The sequence below is a fragment of the Rattus norvegicus genome, chromosome Y, assembly GCF_036323735.1.
Source record: "Rattus norvegicus strain BN/NHsdMcwi chromosome Y, GRCr8, whole genome shotgun sequence".
Taxonomy (NCBI): domain Eukaryota; kingdom Metazoa; phylum Chordata; class Mammalia; order Rodentia; family Muridae; genus Rattus; species Rattus norvegicus.
In genome coordinates this window covers 33,242,769-33,263,560 of record NC_086040.1, presented here as the reverse complement: position 1 = coordinate 33,263,560, position 20,792 = coordinate 33,242,769, and positions in this window count along the sequence as shown.

Sequence of the window (20,792 nt, the reverse complement as noted above, 5' to 3'; positions counted from 1 at the left end):
GACCATAAAAGAAAAGGAATACAGAACAGACTAGGAGTACCGGATATGACTCACAGGCCACCTGGCAGGAAGGGATAATCTCCTAGCCCCGGACATTCAGGACGTCCCAGTCTGCACGTACTCTCTTACCACGTTACAACCTCATTTAAATATGATTCAAACCTGCCAAAGTGTGTAGCTATACATTATTATTTCATCATGTGAAATAGCCAATCATATGTGAACATGTCTATGTGCCTCGTTTAAATCCACCAATCCCCGTAACTATGCATCTGCTTCTGTACGCCTGGTTCTGCTTCCCCAAACCCTATAAAAACCCCATACTGGAGCTGCTGGGTGTGCACATCCTCTGAAGAAACTGTGTGCCCGCAGGTACCTGTGTTTTCCAATAAACCCTCTTGCTGATTGCATCCGGAGGTCTCGGCTCGGTCATCGGGCGCTTGGGTCTCCTCCTGAGGGAAAGGTCCTCTCCGGAGGTCTTTCAAAGTTTGACTATTAATATACATGATCAGTTTGATCATGATCAACTTGGACCTATCTTTGAAGATTTCCCCAGAAGTCTAGCTGAAAAAGGAAAACCTACCATGATTGTTGGCATGGAGTACGCAGATAGGCTGAACTGAAAAGAGAGGAAGATAAAGCCAGAGGAGTGTCCATATTCATTTCTTTCTCCTTGACTGTGAATTCTAAATGCTGCACTCATTTAAACTCCTGCCACCATGTTCCACCAGGATGAGTCAAAGGAAGTTCTCTTCTTTTTACTTTCTTCTTGTCAGGAATTTTGTTCCTACCAAAGAAACCACATGAAAAACATATACATATTATGTATACACACATATGTATGTATGTATGTATGTATGTATGTATGTATATATGTATATAAGTGTATATATGTATATATATATGTATACATGAGTATATACACCTTCCATTCATTCATTTCTACATTCACTTTTTTGCTTGACAACTGATTACATTCAGTTGCTCAATTACTCATTCTTCAAGCTTACATTGGGTGGGAGATTTTCTGCTTTCTGAAATAAAACAAAACTATGAAGTGGAAACTTTACAGTTCTTTGAAAATTCTTTTGGATGGTGTTTTTCTGTTTTGCAGAGATCATCATTTCAATTCGCAGAAATGGCATGGTGGCTCACAACCATCTGCATTTGTCTGATAACTTTTTCTGTTTTGTCTGAAGACAGTGAAAGTCTACTTGTAGACATTAAATAAAAATTAATTAATTAATTAATTAATTAATTAATAAGGCAAACTCCAAATAAAGGTAGCCGAAATTATTTACTGGTCATTTTTAAAGCATTGAAAATGTTCATGGTTTTGCTGCAATGTTACTTAACAACCCATGTAAAAATTGTTGTGACCAAAGAGATGGCTGAGAAGCCAAGGGCACTGGCGTCTCTCTCAGAGGACTGTGGTGTGCTCCATTGCCAGAACCCACATGGTGATTCACAACTGTCTTTAACTTTAGTACTGGGATTACCCAATGCTTTCTTTTAGTTTCTGTGGTTACCACGCAAGAATGTGGTGTAGAGACATGGAAACAAGCAAAAACACCTTTATACGTAAAACAAAAAATATAAAAGGAACATGAAAATATTACCTTTTTATGTTTTCAGCATTTTAGCACTTCACCACAGTTTTAAATGCTGTATTTAATGGCTTAAAAATAAAAATGTGGATCAGAGATTGGCCACTAAGAGAATACAGAGCTCTCAGGAATGTTAAATAAAGGGAATACAAATCCAGAGGCCTAAGAGAATTTTGAGAGAGTCTGTACTGTTATTTACTATCTTCCTTTCACATTTCCCATATCTTTAATAGGGTACAGATGTGGGAACTATGCATTATATTTCCTAGGTGAGTAGCAAATCAAGAGTGTCCCTGCCAGCAGGGACCAAGTTATTCAGGTTCCCAAAGGGTTGATACCCTTATTCCAAGTAAGGGGGTGTATATTGGGGCCGCTTGAAACTAGCCAAGGATACTTTTCATCAACAAAACAAGAAAATTTGATTAAATCCTTTTTCTTAACTCTTTCCTCTCTCCCTGAGTTAGCACTTGATCTCTCCTATGAATCAAGCCTCCTTAGACAATACCTTCCCCATGGGGTGGGATGACTCTTATTCGACCAGTCTTACTTCCTTCTCCAGCGATGCAAGAACGATGCAGCCTGAAGAGTCCTCGGTCTCCCCGAGGATCTCCAGTCTCCATCGTCTGGTAGTTGGCCGTACTTCGGTGTCCCTGTTCAGGTGCCACTTGTCCCCGCCAGCAGGGACCCAGTTATTCAGGGTACAAAAGGGGTACTACACTTGGGCCTAAATGGGGGGCGAGAGAAGAATGAGACCAAGCAAAAGTTCTGTTGTCGAGGTCTCTTTCATTGAGAGAAATGTACAGCATTTAAAGCTCTGAGTCAGGAATAGAAGTGGGAATTGAAGCTTAGGGTGGGGGAGTTTGGGAAGTGCCCAAGGATATAAGGTGAATCTCTACACTGCAAGATATCCTCCTATAACAAAGAGGCAACAACTTTCGGGGACATGTTCTTTGAAAAGGTCGAACCCTTCTCAGGAATATGCTCAGGGACGTCGGTGTTTTGCTCAGGCTGAAATATCCTGTCATTGCTCCGAGGGACTTCCTGGGAGAGGCTCTTAGAGGAGTATGTGTGGCCAAGAGTCACGTAGCCCCTTTGAGCTAAACAGTCACAAAACTGTCCAGGCCCAAATCCATTATGGCTCACTAGATTTCCCCTCTTATTCTTTTAAAAAAAGAGCATTAGGTGGAAGTAGTGGTCTGAGAGAGATCAGACATTCCTCACAGAGTAACCTGCTTGTCCATGGCAAGCCACTCTTGCAGTTAGGACTTCACTCAATGGCTAGGAATGAAGTTATGCTGTAACACACCGTTCTGGGATATATGTGTGTGTTTAGGTGTGGGGGGGAACTAGGCAGAGGAACACTTGACCAGCACTTTGTATGTTTAAATGGGGTGTAGCCACCTCTGTGTTAGGATTGACGTCTCGAACCCCAGCCTTATCCGTCATAGGATCACCTTGTCTCCCCCAAGGCACCACGTCTTAGATTGGTCCAGAGTCAGAGGAAGTTGCCCATTGCTGAGGATAGCTACATTGGATCATCTTCTCATTCCTCTTATTTGAGCCCAGAGATGAAAGAGCAGGGCTTTGATGGCATTAATTTAAGAGATTGTGGAAGTTGAGCCTCTCCTGATAAGTAGTGGTCACCTCATCTGGTTCTCCTCAGCTGTTACAGCTATACCACCCATAGTCAAGCCACTCCTGTAATAAAATTTAGAATTACCAATTGTTAGCAACTACTCCAGAAAGTTCACCCAATGTGCTTGCCTAACAATAGACTGGGAAAGGGTAACTCCAGACACTGCAGATACAAAGGCTGCAGCACTAATGGCTGCTGCAATAGCAGAGAAAATGCCAAGGCCTTTCCCAGGACAGTTCAAGATCGGTCATTCTTCTCTGGAACAACTAGCAGGCAATGGAATCATGTCTGAGATCTGCAGAACCAGGGCAGAGTTCCCCAGTCCACAGCAGCTTCATGCAGATGGCACTCTTGTGAGACTACAGACTGCAAAATGACAACACCAGGTAAGGCAGCAAGAGTCACCAGGGGAATGAGGGGGGCAGGTGATAGCAGCTGGTGTCCAGTCTTCTCCAGTAAGTAGCAGTGCACAGAGGGTCAGAGCGCAGGCTGTGGTGGGATGGGACACAATGACTGCAACAATGCCAAAATCTCCGTGATGACAAAAGATGAGGGGGAATCCTCCATCTTCCTCCAAGGGCACAAGAATGACTCCAGGGACCCAACCACAAGAGCTGAATGTTCATGCTCCCAGGATCAGCAAGTCTTACCAGCCACCTCTGGCAGCTGGCATACTCCTGTAGCATCCTGTAGAAAAAAAACACAAAGATTCCCTCTTACCCATAAAAATACCTTGACAGAATCATGCCAATATGTGGATCTTTCTATTTCACCTAGGCAGAAGTATGCCTAGTTGTAGGGTACCATAATCTCAGAGTGTTCCTTGGCATACAAATTTTAAAATTGGAAATAAAAGGGGTATTATTAAATAATTGTATAGCATACAGGGTTGTAATTCCCCATTTTATTTATTAAGATATAGTTAAGATATTATTTATTAAGATAAGTCCTTGAGGATTAAATTGAGGACACTGAGCACTTATATTTATAAATTGACTTTTATACCAAATTATTGTCTCTAGCATTATAGTTTTGGTGACAAAGAATGAGATTTTTTGACTAATTGTTACTATGTAAGGGCTATAATCTGCCTGGTATCATTGACCTCCCTTGCTAAGGTGTCCAGGCAATCCAGTTTGCATTCTTAAATGGCCTATAAAGGAACAGTACTCAGTGCTCTTAACCACTAAGCCACCTTTCCAGCACCTCACCAGCTTCATTTACCTAAACATAACCATTAACTAGAAATGCCAAATCCTGTAAACAAGGTCCAGACTTAGCCTTATTTAGAAATCCCTGAGTTGGCAGGGTGAGGCTGGACATAGAGAGTAAGCAAATGGAGTCTTCCTCTTTCTGTGAAGGTGTGCTATCAACTCCATTACCATTTTTAAAGAGCTGAGTATGAGTCTATTGTTTAATTTAGTTGTCTGCACCAGAGCTCTAAAAGGAAAGTGAGTTGTCAGACATTCACACCGAAATCATCACTCACTGATTTCATGTAGAAAACTTGTCTCCAATAAAGCATTAACTAATTGTAAAATTAAAGGGTTAGAAGTATGTAAAAAAAAAAAAAGAAAACATTTTAATCAACTGTAAACCATAAGCCACACATTGGCTATCTGTATGTGAAATGAAGCTTATTTTTTTAACATTTTAAAAACTGGCTACAGCACATAATTTAATAATCTGTGCTGAAGCAAGGGAAACTTAAGAAAAAAAAAAAGAAGTGATCAAATCATACATGTAGCCTTTTCATTAGATGAACCACCTATAAATACAGTAAGCTAATTTCCTATGGGTTGCATGCACAAATTTACAGGAAATACAAAAGCATGCAAAGAGTAAAATTATCAACTTTGCCTGAAAAATTTGTATATGTGATAGGCCAAATATCAGTATTTTGTAATAACCAATTTAATTGCTGTTTGGAATAAGATATGTTTTACCAGGTTTCTTTTTAAAATACTTCCAAGACTCTAGCCTAGGGGTTGGGGATTTAGCTCAGTGGTAGAGCACTTGCCTAGCAAGCGCAAGGCCCTGGGTTCGGTCCCCATGTCTGAAAAAAAGAAAAGGAAAAAAAAAAGACTGTATCCTACAATTCTGTATTAATACAACTGAAGCTTTATCTCCAATGAGGATAACAAATAAAGGCATAAGTCCTCTGGTAAGGTGAGGTCCTTAGCCAATTAACATATCCTTAGAAGCTTTAAATTAGTTTCAAATATTCTTTTCTGGAATAGTGTAAGATCTACTCCCCAAATATTAAAGCTCATTTTGGGAACAAAGGTTTGTAGTAAAAATTTCCATATACACTGAAAGATTTAAAGTTTTAAATTCTTACATTGAAGAAGTGACAATATTACATAATATGTGGCTATTAGCCATTTTTTGTAAAATTTTTAATGATATCACTTTATGGGCCGTCTAAAATTATAAGCAAGCTCACAAAATGAAAACTCAGAATCGCCATGACGTAAACAAATTGTATAAATCAATCCTCTAAATCTATCTTGAAATGGCAGTTGGAGTAAGCAAACAAGCTGTAATACTCTCATAAGTTCTAAAACCTCATCAGTCCTGCCAAAATCTTGTAACAATCACTACCTGTCTTTTGTTGTTTTTTTTTGTTTTTTATAAATAAGTTTGAGTTAGTCAATGTAACACTGGCATTCTTTAATCACAATCTTTAAGTTTTCCTTGTAACACCAGAGCACAGCCACAACTTTGGAAAGTCACCTTAGTTCTGAGTACGTGACTACGGACCTGTGTTTGGGACAGTGGAATTAGCATAAAAATATAGGTAACTTAAGGGCAAAGCACAACTTTGGAAAGCAAAACACAACCTCCAACAACCTAGTCTGTATAGTCTCCAAAATACCGAGTCTATCCTTCATGCTACAAAGTTCGACTGCCAATTACTACATATGAATGCATGATGGTGCTGTCTCCAATAGCTCATCAAAGAGACATTTCCCTAAATTCTTGTAGAAGCCTGTTTTCTAGGATAAGAGTTCCATAAAAATATTATCTCAATTTAGACCTGTTTCCCCAGGTTGGCTCATACCATATGTTGTCTAGTATGACTCTATCGAAATTACAGTTTTAGGCCAACTTTCTGTTACCAATGTTAAACCTTTTTAACCATATCATATAACTTAGAAGCCAATAATCCATGACCATAGCATATAGAGCAAATTTATACATTTAGAACCAGTTAGAAACAAAATTGAAGTGGCTACACATGCCTAAAATATTTAGACCAATCACCATTTTTACTATTCTAGCTGTGATTTTAAGAGAAGAACCTTGTCACATGCTAAGTCTAATAATAAGTCAGGGATTTTTCTAAGAAAAACCTTCCATCAGCTCCCATACCATAGAAGCTGAGGAGCTATCTGTTGGTGCCTTTAGGATCAGCTCCTGCAGACGCTCAGCCCCGGGCAGCTTCTCCAGCTGACCTAGGCTCCCAGCAACAGGCACAGGGCTCCAAAGGCCAAATGAAACTGGTTTTTATTAATTTTTACCCCCCCCCTTTTTTTGGTGAAATGAGTTAAAAGCAAGTCAAAGTGTGAACGACCGGAAGATAAAGTTTTTTTTTCTGTTTTTTTTTTTTTTTTTTTTTTTTTTTTTTTTTTTTTTTTTTACCATTTTTTCTTTTGAACATGAAACATAGAACATTTAAAGAATGAGATACAAAAACCACAGACATAAACTGACAGACATGGCCAGCTTGGTGCACCAATGAGAGACAATTGACAGAAAGGGGCAAAACTAGATGGTGTCCTACAGAAGGGACCCAAATATCCTACCTGTGGAATCCAGAACCAGAAATAAGCATTTCTCCAATAGGAGCCAGCAGAGATGCAGGACGTCTCCTGCCTTTCTTTTGTTCCTAGGAGAGTTCTGAAAGTTTTTCTCTTTCTCCAAAGCATCTGTGGAGAGTCCAGAAAGACTCTTTTTCCCAAACCCATTCTCTTTCAAGTCTAGGGTGTAAACTATCTCTGATCAGGGTCCAAAGACTAAAACATAACAATAAAAGAACACATACAGAAAAACACTTTACCATTACCTTGTCCCTTTTTTATTACAAGTTTTACTTATGCTAGCCCAAATCATCAAGGCCTTTTCTAGATCATCTTACCCCAATAACTGAAAAATGCCACAGACACTGGGTCACCGGCTTTCAAGAGTTTATTGAAGTCTTTACCCACCTTATTCCAAGTAAGGTGGTGTATATTGGGGCCGCTTAAATCTACCCAAGGAGGTAGTTGGGGTTTTAGCTCAGCGGTAGAACGCTTGCCTAGCAAGCGCAAGGCCCCAGGTTCAGTCCCCAGCTCCAGCTCCGAAAAAAAAAAAAAAAAACAAAAAAAAACTAACCAAGGACACTTTTCATCAATAAAACAAGAAAATTTGATTAAATCCCGATTCTTAACTCTTTCATCTCTCCCTGAGTGAGCACTTGATCTCTCCTATGAATCAAGCCTCCTTAGACAATACCTTCCCCATGGCGATGGGATGACACTTATTCGACCAGTCTTACTTCCTTCTCCAGCGATGCACGAGAGATGCACCCTGAAGAGTCCTCAATCTCTCTGAGGATCTCAAGTCTCCAGTGTCCGGTAGTTGGCCGTACTTCAGGGTCCCTGTTCAGGTGCCACTTGTCCCCGCAAGCGGGGTCCCAGTTATTCAGGGTCCCAATGGGGTGCTACACTTGGGCCTAAATGGGGGGGGGGCGAGAGAAGAATAAGACGAAGCAAAAGTTCTGTGGTCAATGTCTCGTTCATTGAGAGAAATGTACAGCATTTAAAGCTGTGAGGCAGGAATAGAAGTGGGAATTGAAGCTTAGGGTGGGGGAGTTTGGGAAGTGCCCAACGATATAAGGTGAATCTCTACACTGCAAGATATCCTCCTATAAGAAAGAAGCAACAACTTTCGGGGACATGTTCTTTGAAAAGGTCGAACCCTTCTCAGGAATATGCTCTCTGACGTCTGGTGTTTTGCTCAGGCTGAAATATCCTGTCATTCCTCCCAGGGTCTTCCTGGGAGAGGCTCTTAGAGGAGTATGTGTGGCCAAGAGTCACGTAGCCCCTTTGAGCTAAACAGTCACAAAACTGTCCAGGCCCAAATCCAATATTGCTCACTATAAGAGTATGCATATGACTAATTTCTAGCCAGCAACATATGAACAGAGGCCACAGTCAAAATGTGTGCCGTTTTTCTTCTTTATGTTTACCCTCCCTAGTATTGAGGATCAAATTCCTATATACTTAAATATAGTTTCTTTATTCAATATCAGGGATGTATGTGTAAAGTTACAATACCTGGTGTTGGGAATTGTTTTATTTTGGCTCCCAAAATGCCACACTTCCAGACATGAGAGTCCCTGAGAGCTACAACTGATAATAAAGAGTTGCCATAGCCAATAGCTGGGCAGAAAGACAGAAAGCCAGGTCAAGGGATTGAGAGAGAGGGGAGGATGAAGAAAATCACCATGATCCAGTGTTAGAAGGATCAGAGTTAAGAGCTACAGGAGAGAAAGCAGCCAACAATGTAGGTGAAAAAGAATAGAACCCTACTGGAGAGTGGGGTGTTTCCCAGAAGGTAACAGGGCACCAAAGATAAAACATAGATTTAAAAGGTGTTAAACCTGGCATGCGGGGTAGAAGGGAGATGGTAGTGAGAGAAAGAGTTTTTAATTAGCCCAAATCTCAGCAACAGGACTTGTCTCTGTAAGACAGATTGTTAAAAATACAAGAGAACTACTTTGCTTATCACCCAGTGTGAGCAACTGTTCTGTGTTCTGCCCCTGTGATGTTTACTTAAGCCCCTACTTGTGCTTTCCACCCATCGTGTCCTACAGAGAGCATTCCAGTATACCGGCAGCCCAAACCTAACCAGAGATGTTTCAAATACATATGCTTCATCAATTCTGACAAACTTTTAAAAATAATGAGGACCTGAAGACCCGACCCTTCTCCTGATTTAGTAGCTCTGTTCCAAGAACCAGGGGGCCATAAAAACTTTTGACGTCCCATTATCTCCTGGAGCCATAAAACAATCCTGTAATTTGCGGTACATTCTCCTTTGACATCTCCCCATCCCTTTGCGGTCACAGCCTCTGCCTTTAAATACTCTTTCTCCCAGCCTCTCGGGGTCGACACCCCTGTCTCCAGCGTGGGATACGTGTCGGCCCGGAGATCTCCATAATAGATCTCCATAATAAACCTCATCTTTGCTTATTACATCCAAAATGGTCTCTCTGTGTCTGGGGTCCACGGTTTTCCAAGACTTGAGTAAGGGTCTCTCTGCATGGGATCTTTCAGTAGCTGTCAGGAAGATTAGGAATGTCCAGACATTGAGTGTGTGTGTGTGTGTGTGTGTGTGTGTGTGTGTGTGTGTCTGTCTGTCTGTCTGTCTGTCTGTCTGTCTGTATGTATGTCTGTCTATCATTCTCGAAACTAGAGAACTCTTGGGCAGGTGCCATGCCTGTACTACAGAGCCAAAGATGTTTAATTGATTCACTACAGTCTCGTACATTGATGTCCCAAGTGAGGGTCGCATTAACCCTAACACAATGGTTACACAGCCCACTCAACCAATGTACAGTTTATTCAGTTTCAACATCTTCTAAAGAAAAAGCAGGATAAAAGTTTCCCACTGTTTCTAGTTGTCACCAGAAGCTATTTCTCTAGCAATAGCACATCTTGTATCAAAGTGACCTGAACCTCCTTGCAGACTGAGAAATCTGTCAGCAGTCCAACTCTTAGGTGTATTAGAGGTGCTGCTGTCTAACCTATAAACAAAGTTACATTCTCATGAGAAAATGACCCTGAAGTCCATGTCCTCAGGTTTACAGCAGATTTGGCAGACAGAGCACCAGGATCCTCTGCTTGAGGAAGTTGCCTCCTCTGTATCTCAGTGTGGTGAGGATAATTTTACCATCTTAGGGTGCACTGCAGCTGGCAAGCTAGGAACAGCCGCCTCATGACATATCTCTAAATTAAAGAAAAATAGTGTCAACCCTAATCCCTAGAGAATGGCTAAGCAGACAGAGGGACCTTTGGCGCTGAATAGCCAGAGAAATGCTGCCCTCTGTGGATTAGCTGCCTACTTTTGGGCTCTCACAGGCAAGGGAAACGTCTTAATATTTACACAAGATCCAGTCTTTTCCAATAGCTTGGTCTGTGCCCCAATTAACTTAGGAACACTTAGTAATTAAGTATTAGCAATTTGTTCCACATTTCAGCTACATAATTCACAATGACTAAAATGAGAAAAAATGAAAGGAAGTAAATTCTTAGTTATCTCAGATGTAAGAGTCAGGGACTTTAGAGAATTATACAACCTTTGTTGTGTAACTGAACCTTCAATAAGTTCCTCTTAAACCTTGAGTGTGACCAAGCAAGACTGAGCCAGAAAGCAGCATTCTGGTTCACTTTTATACTAGACTTAAGGACAATCATACACAATACACACATCAAATACAGAAATTTTCTTTTGTCCTCTCCTGCTCACATGGAAAGTCATGAAGACAGAAACTCAGATGGTAAACTTCAGTCCAGACAAAGTAAGCCAATTAAAATAAGAACAATAATAAAGAAATCTGGTTTGGTGGCACAAACCTTTGCTGGGCAGACAGAGACACCATGTCCTCACTAGCCAGCCAGCCCAGCTTACCTGTCCTCTTCCAAGTCAATGAAAACTCCTGTTTTATAAAAATGGTGGATGGCACCTGAAGAATAACACCTAAAGTTGTCCTAAGGCCTCCACACATGCAAGCTCACATATGCAGACCCACAGGACCAAATTAGCCTATAAAAGGTTTTTCATGAGCCTGGAGGATAGCTCAATGGGTAAAGGTTCTTGTGTGGCAAAGCCTGATGTAATCAGTTCAATACCTGGGACATACACGGGAACCTGACTCGTACCAGACGCCCCTGACCTCCATGCCTTGGGGTTTCTCTGCTGCTCTGTATTGTAATGCTAACTGCAGTCCTGCAAGGCCTGCTTGTCCCAGAGACAAGAGAGTTCACATGGAGGCTCACGTGATACTATGTAAACTTGTGTCCCCAACTTATTTCTGATAGGTGGATAAAGAGGCCAACAGTCGACAGCTGGGCAGAAGACACACAGGCAGGGTTTAGCATCCCAGGACTTCTGGAATCAGAGAAGAACCACGAGTGGCAAAGTAGGTGAAGGGAGGTGGGTTGCCTAATTGGAGTTAAGAGCAACCCAGATGAAACACAGCAAATTATATAGTGAGAACATTAGCTGGAAAACAGATATAACAGCCAGAGGATCCATAACTGCCAAGCTCCTGTGCTGATTAAGGCTTAATTTAAACATAAAGCTTGTGGATGTCTTTTATCTGCGAACTAAGTGGTCAGACACAGGGGAGAAACCCTGTTTTTGGATTAAATAATTTCTACAACATCTATACACACAACTCCTGTCACCCTACACATACAAATAATAAATGTAATATTTAAAAGGGGGATAAGGAACTTGTCATCAACCATGAGGATCCAAGTTCTATCACTAAAACCCATGTGGTAGGAGGATGACCACCTCACTCCTTCTCCTCTGACGTCCATATATGCACACTAACACATATAGACATATGCACACAGTACGATAATGCATTAATTAACAGATTAATGGATTAATTAATTAAATGTTTTCAAATCATCTGTTCTTGGCCCCCACTAACTTCTGTCTTGCGTTTACACAGCTCACTTCCCCACATCTGCCTCTCCTTCTCTCATGCCTGTCATGCTTGCATGTGTGTTTCCCCTCCCTTAGTGTCCATGCATAAATCTATGTTCGCCTCTTTATAAAACAGCTCTCATGACTAGACAGATGGTTCCCAGTTTAAAAGAATTTGCTGTGCCATCATAAGGCCTGGAGTCCAAATCCCAGCATCCTGCAATCACCAGTCACTGCAGCTGCCAGGAATCAGACAACATCCTCTTAAGCAGAAATAATGTAATACTGCCAGTAATTTGAAGAACACGCATTTACAAATAAATGGCATAAATGCAAAATTTGTCTGTTTAAAATGAAGCTCACAAGAGTTAGGAAATGGGTCATGAATCAAAGGGAAATAAAAATTCTGGTTCTTTTTATACCATGTGAGACAATCAAGTATTCTTATCTCTGCAAACCTGTTCCTTCTCATTTGCCAAATTTAAATAGTGCTTTGGGATGTTAAATGGCAAACCATTTAGCAAAGAGTCCAGGAGCATAGTCCAAACACAGTAATTTACCAACTATTATTAAATTTTGGAACAAATGTTAAAAAAGAAGTAGTGTTTCACATTCATTTTTTTTTTTTTTGGTTCTTTTTTTCGGACCTGGGGACCGAACGCAGGGCCTTGCGCTTCCTAGGTTCACATTCATTTTTAAGTGTTGGGCACAAGGCTTTCAATCCGATGACTTAATGTAGAGACTGAGATATAAAAGGAATTACAAAATAAAATTTGCCGAGGGCAAATGCTACGTAAAAATACACTCCAACTTGAGAACCAGAATATAACATGTAGGAAAACTCCTAGTACAAAATGGGAGAAAACATCACACTAAAGATAATAAGATACCTCTCATTCCTGAACAATTCCTGAGGTCTTCTAGGGTTTTCCTGTCTGAATAAAGGAAGCCCCGGTAACTTCTCTAATCACCACAATTGCATTTCCAGTAGAACATCAAAGCAACACCTAGGGAGGGAAAGGCATCTGTAGCTTTCTCTTTCAACAACTCATTTTTATTTCATTCTAGACTTACAAGAAATTACTTAGAAAGTCAAAAAAAATTTTGCCAAGGAACAAAATTCACTCAAAAAAATATGAATTATATTTTATCTTTTGACAACAATAAAAAAATGTCAGAGAACAAGAAATGGTAACAAATCTTTAAACCAAGCACCCTGGAGACAGAGGTAAGTTGGCCGATCGCTTGACTGTAAAACCAGGCTGATCTATAGGCTACTCAGGAAAAGTTCTTGCATCACTGGAAAATCCAGCCTCTAGCAAAAGGGTAGGAGGCAGGAGAGAGGAGAGGGAGGGAGGGAGGGAGAGGAAGAGGAAGACGGAGAGAGAGAGGGAGAGAAGAACCAATTTTATTAAAAGGTTTGGATTATTTGTTCATATGTTTCTTTGTCTGGGGACTGCAGTGCAGAGAATTTTCTAGCAGAAAAAGCAAGCAGAATTTATTTATGAAGTTTGCTGGCACATTCCCACATCAGTAGCTATCTGCTTCACTGCTAAACTCTGTATAGCATAGAAGGATTGGATATGAAACTCCTCCAGTTTTCTTTCAAGCTGTAAACTGGAGGCAAGTACCATTTCATCACATGTGGTTCGTGGAATGAGAAAGACACGCAGGCTCTGATGAACTTTCCACTGTGTTTACTTACCAAATGCTTTTATACCCTTTCTGTTTTCATGTTCCCCTTATACCAAAAGCTTCTGTGACACTATTTCTATGTAATTGTCTCTATCTCTTCACTACATGAGTACATGGTGCCCAGACTCTGCTGACTTCAATAGATACCAGAGAAAATTCGAGACTCACATCCCCACCCCCTCTGCCATTATGTTAGTAGTCTTCACCCCAACTCAGTAGTGCACTATGAGAGGATTCTCACAGAGGTGTGTGGACAATCTAGTTTCTGATGGACAAGCTCTGTCTACATCACTTCCTCAATGACAACCCCTCAAGCCCTAGTATATGCATCCTAATTATGTGAAACAGCCAGTATGAACCTCCTGACCATTGCTTAGGGCAAACATTTAGGCAGGGCATCCCCTGATCTCAAGTGCAGGGAAGTTTGTCTACAGTACAGGTGGCTTTGGGTCTCTGTGAGTAATCCATACTTAAAGGTGGACTTGTCACAAGAAAGAGACCAGAGCTGCATCTTACAATCCTTAGAACTTCATATCTTATCAATTACACTCTGGGTTGCGTGGTTTCAGTTGCCACATATTCAAGTTACCATTTTTGTTTGTTTGCTTGCTTGTTTCTAGTATGGACAGAGAGAGGTAGCAGTTATACTGTGTTCTGTGTTTCAGATGTATGACTGGATGGTTGATTCTCTGTCTCTACTTCTGCAGTTACACCATCAAGTTGGCTTAGTACATTAAAATCCTCATTTTGTGGTTCAAAAATGACTTCTTCCCAATTCTAATTGTAGCATCAGAATCTCAGTACAAGTTTAGTTTATGCATAGTGTAGAATTTAACAGAAAACATATTGTTACCCTCAGTTTTAGAATTGAGACATAAAGCTTTGCTAATTTTCAGTTCCTGTTCTTGAGGCCACTGTGTTTGGGGAACATCATGTGACTACTAATTGCATGTCAACTTGGTCAGGCATGGGATGCCAAGGAGCTGACCAAACATTATATCTGAAGGTATCTGGAAGAGTGTCCTAAATCGCTTAGCATCCACACTGGTGGACAAACTAAAGCACATAACTGATCCTTTGTGTGTGTGTGTGTGTGTGTGTGTGTGTGTGTGTGTGTGTTTGCCATTTTAACAGATCCTCAATAAGGTTCAGGATCAAAACGAGAACCAAGGAAAGTGACTGATGGTGCTGGAGAATAGGAAACATCCAATAGCCAGCAACATAGAAACTTCCCAGGACTCTGTGGACTGTGTGGATGACAGTGCACATCCTTTAAATCTAATCTCCAGTTTTCATCACATGTTTGCTACAGTGAATGGTGTGAGCTTTGTCTAGTTTATTACCAGGTACAGATGGACTTCTTAGAAAACTCTCTTAGAAAACATTTAGACATGTGTAGAAATCAACAAGTAAAGATTGAATATTTTGAAAGACAGGAATCCTGTCAACGGAATGATGCAAGCCCAGTGTCCACTTCCTCCATGTAGTTCTCCTTTCCTTCACCTTTATCTTTGCCTATCTTTGAAGAGTGACCTACAGCAAGTAGCTTGCCTTCCAAAGCCTCTGAATTATAGATCCATAAAGGAAATCTATGAATTTAAGATTTCAAGAAATAAGTATTAGAGTTCTTAAAGAAATATAACCTATTGTATATGTCTCTCTCTGTCTCTATGCTCTGTATACACAGTCATATGTTGCACAATGTTTTTGTCTATAGTCTATTTCACACTAAGGCTACAAAACTGCCGAGGAACAGCTTTCTCTGTCTTTATTCCAGCCCTTGACTTACATGTGGCTCTCTATGTGTGTCTACTTGTCTAGCCAGTGCTATGTTTGAAAGAAATCTCAAAAGTGAAGATCTCACAGTTGAGATTCTAGTCAGCCTAACAGTCTGAGAATAAAAAATGTCACTGACAGATCAATCCCCCAAATCAAGCTAGGAATCAACCTTCGTCTTTATTCCTCATTCTATTCAGCCACCAAGTCACCGGCTGTCACACACACACACACACACACACACACACACACACACACACACACACAGAGAGAGAGAGGTGAATAAATAATATTTTTTGTAAAGACTCAAATGTCACAATCCCTAAGAATGAATCTTAACCTCTAGTCAGTGTTGCAGAACAGAAGGCAGAAGCAGGCCATTCAAAAGGAGCAGCAGGCCAAGTCTTCAGCAAGCTAGCATGTTTCTAAGTAGGTGTGTCCTAAGGCAAAACAAGTTTGGAACCTGGGTGAGTCTGAACAAATGGACCATCAAAGGTTTATTTGATAACTTGATGCAGACATTTGCACTTGGAGCAGAATTAATGATAATGTTGGCATTCATTCTACACTCCACCCAACAGTTACCTAGCAACAGACAGGTAGGCTTTGCTTGCTATAAAAGGGACTATTTGGACTCTCTTCCATTCTCTGATTCTCTAACCTCCATATTCTCCCTGACCACTTTCACTTTTCTCTTCTTCCCCTCCCCCATCTCTCTTCACATGTTCCCAGCCAGCTTCCTCTCCTCTCCTCTCTCTCTCTCTCTCTCTCTCTCTCTCTCTCTCTCTCTCTCTCTCTCTCTATTTCCCTCCCCCACTCAGTCTTTCAGTCTTTCTCCCTGAAAGATCCCAGCTGGAGTCTCAGGATGGTGCACCCTAAACACCGATCCCGGACGAGCCCCAAAATGAATTACCTACACAGAGAGACTCTTATTCAAGTCTTGGGAAATCATGGACCCCAACCACAGAGAGATCATTTTGGATGTAATAAGCAAAGGCGAGGTTTATTATGGAGACCTATTACAAAGAACTCTGGGCCGACATGTATCGCGTGCAAGAGACAGTGGTGTTGACCCCGAAATTTAAAAGTCAGTGGTATATAGGGAAAGCTAGGGGTTTGGCACGGTTACACACAATTTCCTAATTTTTGCCGTGGCTATACGTGATTGGCTCTTTCAAACAGAAAACACAGCATAAGAGTACGTGCTGACTGGGGCGTACAGGATTTTAGAAGCTAGGGGAATATCAGGGTTTCAAAGACATCTGGTTAAGGTGTGACTCTGAGTAAGCTGGGGGAGGTGCCCTTCTGTATCTTAGTGGCCCTTCAGACTTGGCTGTAGGTCAGACCCCGCCCTGTCTGAATTTTGAAACTTATTCTTTTAATTTTATATTTTAAACCTTTAATCTGTATAATTTTCTTTTCATTCCCCTCTTCTTCTATTAAGTAATTCTAATCTTTGAATTTCCTTACCAAATCTCGTATTTGGTCTCACCAGTTGTCCTAACTGACTGGTACTGTTGTCTCAGTACCATTAACTGCACAGCACCCACTCGATTTTTAGCAAAAGTAATTAACCTGTTTGTCATGCAGGCCCAAAAACTAAAGTCAAGAAAATTACTAGTAATGGCCCAGATATAGCAGAGAGTAGGGTAGTCATCAAGGGAGACCGAGTGAACCAAGACTCAAACCAACCTTGCTGAGCGTCTCTATCTTTTTGTAGGAGTCAAGCCTATTAACTAGTTTCTTTAACACGCATGGACCTATAATCAGAAGCAGAAACAAAACTAAGAAGGGTCACATAAGGGAAGATATCAGAGTAGTCATGCAAGTATATCTACTAAACTCACTCTCGAACCATCTCTGATGTGTTTCTTTGTCTTTTGTCTAACCTATTTCTAATTTTATTCATGGAGTCTTTAATTATTCCTGAATGGTCTGTATAGAAGCAACATTTTTCTTTTAGTGTAGCACACAGACTCCTTCTTTAATTAATATCAAGTCTAATCTCCTATTTTGAAGGACTACCTCTGAGAGGGAGGTTAGGTATTCTTGGAGGTCAGCTAAAAAGTATTTTACTCTTTTTATATCTGTGTCAATGGCATTTCTGAATTCTCTATAAGCCTTGTATTTTAGGGCAACAGCAGATGTCTTTTTGCTGCCCTTGCAGCACCTAGTTAGTCTTAAATAATTCTCAACTCTTTTTTGTCTTATTAAGTCTTTAGCATCAGGATTCTAATGTGGACACTATCTAAACCTATACACCAAGGTCATGACTAGCCTTCAGAACTTCTAAACTTATATAGACTGTGATACCTGAGGCACAGTCCCAAGAAGTCTTAGAAGTATTAACATATGTAATATTACATCACTTGTAATAGAAATTAAGCCTATTCCCACACCTATCCCGATGGAACCCAGGGCAAACAAGCTGAGTGTCCCTCTAGGTCCCAGCTCTCAGCCCCAACAGTTTGTACGTGGCTGGTGAGGGCTGAGAATTGACAGCTGTCTGGGTGGTCAGCAGCACCAGGTATGGTCCTTTTCAGTGAGGCTCGAATATCTGGGTTTGGTACCATTGTATATAGCCTAGTCTCCGAGCTGGAACTGATGAGATCTCTCGGGGGTCCCCAGGGCATAGGCTGTTGTCAGCTGTGAGCAGAATTCTTTCTGTATCACCTGTAGGTCTTTTGCCTGGCATATAAATCATTATTACCATGACATGTTGTTTCAATAACATTATCTAATATAGTCAGAGGAGCTGAGCCCACCATATAAGATCTCAAAGGGGATAAGGCTGGATCTGGAAGGGATATTTCTTGCTCTGAAGAGAGCAAGAGGGAAGGAGTACCACCTAGTCTGTGCCAGTCTCCATGGTCAATTTGATAAGGGTCTCTTTTAGAGTTTTATTTATTTATTCTATCTGTCTTGAACTTTGAGGTCTGTCAATATAATGTAATTTCTAATAGACCTCTAAATACTTGGCCACACCCTGGCTTACCTTGGCAATGAAAGTAGGGCCATTGTCCGACCAGATTACCTTGGGTATTCCAAATCAGAGGAAGATTTCTTCCAGTATCTTCTTGATGATTGTAGAGGCTGTCTCTTGTTTGGTGAGGAAAGTTTCTGTCTATTCCTGAAAAGGTTTCTACAAGCACTAGGAGATACTCATGATCATATTTTCTTGGTTTTATCTCAGTGAAGTTCACTTTGACTTCAACACTAAACTCTCTAGGTCTCTTTGTCTTATTTGTTTGTTAAGCATTTACTTATTGACATCTCTTATATTTTTTTATTGCCTCTCCGGCTAGAATCTTAAAGTCTATTATATATATCTTAACTAATTGGACAAGATTCTTATCTAGGTGAGTACACGTTTGTATTTGGCAAAGTGAGTTTTTCTTTGTTCTCTGGGAAGTATAGTTTTCCCCTAAAGTGTATCGTTGTCCTTTAATCTTTTAAGCATTTTGGGCCTTTTCTAACTGAGGCCATCCCTTATTCTGATCCTAGTTCTCAGTGGCTCTCTCTTGTAGGCCTGTATCCAGGGTAGGCTCTTGTATAGCCATTTCTTGAGCCAGTTTATATGTTTTGTTACTGCCCCAAGACACTGAATCTCTTCCTTTTTGATGTTTTGGGCAATGAATAATACTCACAGTTGTTGGCTTCACCAGGGCATCCAAGAGATGGTAAAGGCATCTAGAGCACTGATGTGCTGGGGGTTTGCGGTTCAGCCATCCCAGATGACATTGTGTTGTCTACCATGGCAGCACCCACTATCTCTGACTTTCATGAAGAGAACTGTTCCTGTCCGAAGACAAGGTAGCCTCGGCTTTCAGCAGGGGTCAATCATCCAGTAGCAGAGGTCTTTTCTCTTCCCATGGGCTTCTGTCAGTGCTTGACACTCGTGCTGTGGTGGCTCCAGGTCTGGATTGGGCAGAAAGGTGACCAGATTGCACCCAACAGGTGGAGAATCTATTCCATGGCAGCTGTCCAGTCGTCCCATCCTCTGGGACATTTTATTTAAAGGCAAAACATCAGCCACTCTAATGTGTTTAAGTTTAAGTCCTGGATTGGGTGATTATTGTCAGAGGCCAGCTGGCAGGAATGCTGTGTTCTAGGCAGAACAGCTCTAAGCCACACATCTCCCAGCATCAGGTACTGGTGCACTGAGACAGGTCTTAATCTCCACATACACAGTCTGTAGATATGCATACACATGGCCCCACCCAGCCATTTCAGCCCACGTAAGCCATTTTGGAGAGCAAATTTCTCATGAGCAAGGGATGGGGGTAGTCAGGGATGACCATGAACTAGTGGGTTACCGGGCCCATGCCAAGGTCCACTGTTCTTCGGGCAGTCTATAAATATTGTTTGTTGTCAGTAGGCACTGTACCCAAGGTCTTTGAATACTGGCCCAGTGGGGCATAGGAACACAGAGTGTTGGGTTCCTGTATCCACAAAACAACTGGATGGGCTTCTCCTCTATCTCTGTGTATAGCCAGCACTCTAGGACCGAGAGGCTCTCTAGTGGCCCCTCTTGTTCTTCTTGGGTCAGTCCTGACCCAGTATCCTTTTCTTTGTAATAAGCACAATGATTTTTAGCCAGGAATTCAGTTCTGTTACCAGGTACTATCTTCTTAGGTTTTCTAACTACTGTGGCAAGTATATGTTCCTCTCTTGTCTTTTATCTCTCTTTAGCTCTCGAACTTCTTTTTTTTTTATCTCTTTTTTCTCTGGCTTCCTTTTCTTTTTACCCACTTTCTTTCTCTCTCTTTTTTTTTTGTCTCTCTGTTTAACCTTACTTTCTCTGTAACTTATACTAACTCTCAGCAACTTAAAATAACTCTCTCAGTGACTTAGCTTAACCCTTCAAGTTTCTGTAACTTTCTCTTTATGCCTTTTTCTTATCTTAGCTAGATTGGTGGGGTATTTTTTATCCCCTCGGAGACCCACACTTGGAGTCTGGCTGCAGACCTGGAGCACTCCCTACCTTCAGGCGTCTGAAGATAGCAGGCAGAAGTGTGGGCCTTCCATCCGTGTCTGGAACATTTTTCTCTGGTCTCTAGTAGGATTCTTTCTTTCCTTGGTGCTAAAGAAGACCTGTAACAGTTACTAACAAGCATCTCAAATGGGATGGTGAGAAAACAAGAGAATCTTTAGAATAGAGGTTCACTGAAGAGGGCAAATAGCATTTAGTCATACAGCTAAGCCAGGAGGCTTTCTTGGGACAAACAGGCCTTGTGTCTGTGAAACAGAAAAGTGAGCAGAGGGGCAGCCTATCTGTTACAAGCTGTCTCTCTGGACATAGATTTGCCCTCAAGGAATATCTCTCTTCAGTGTGAGCTTGGTGGTTTGATTCTCAAGAGAACCAGCATCCA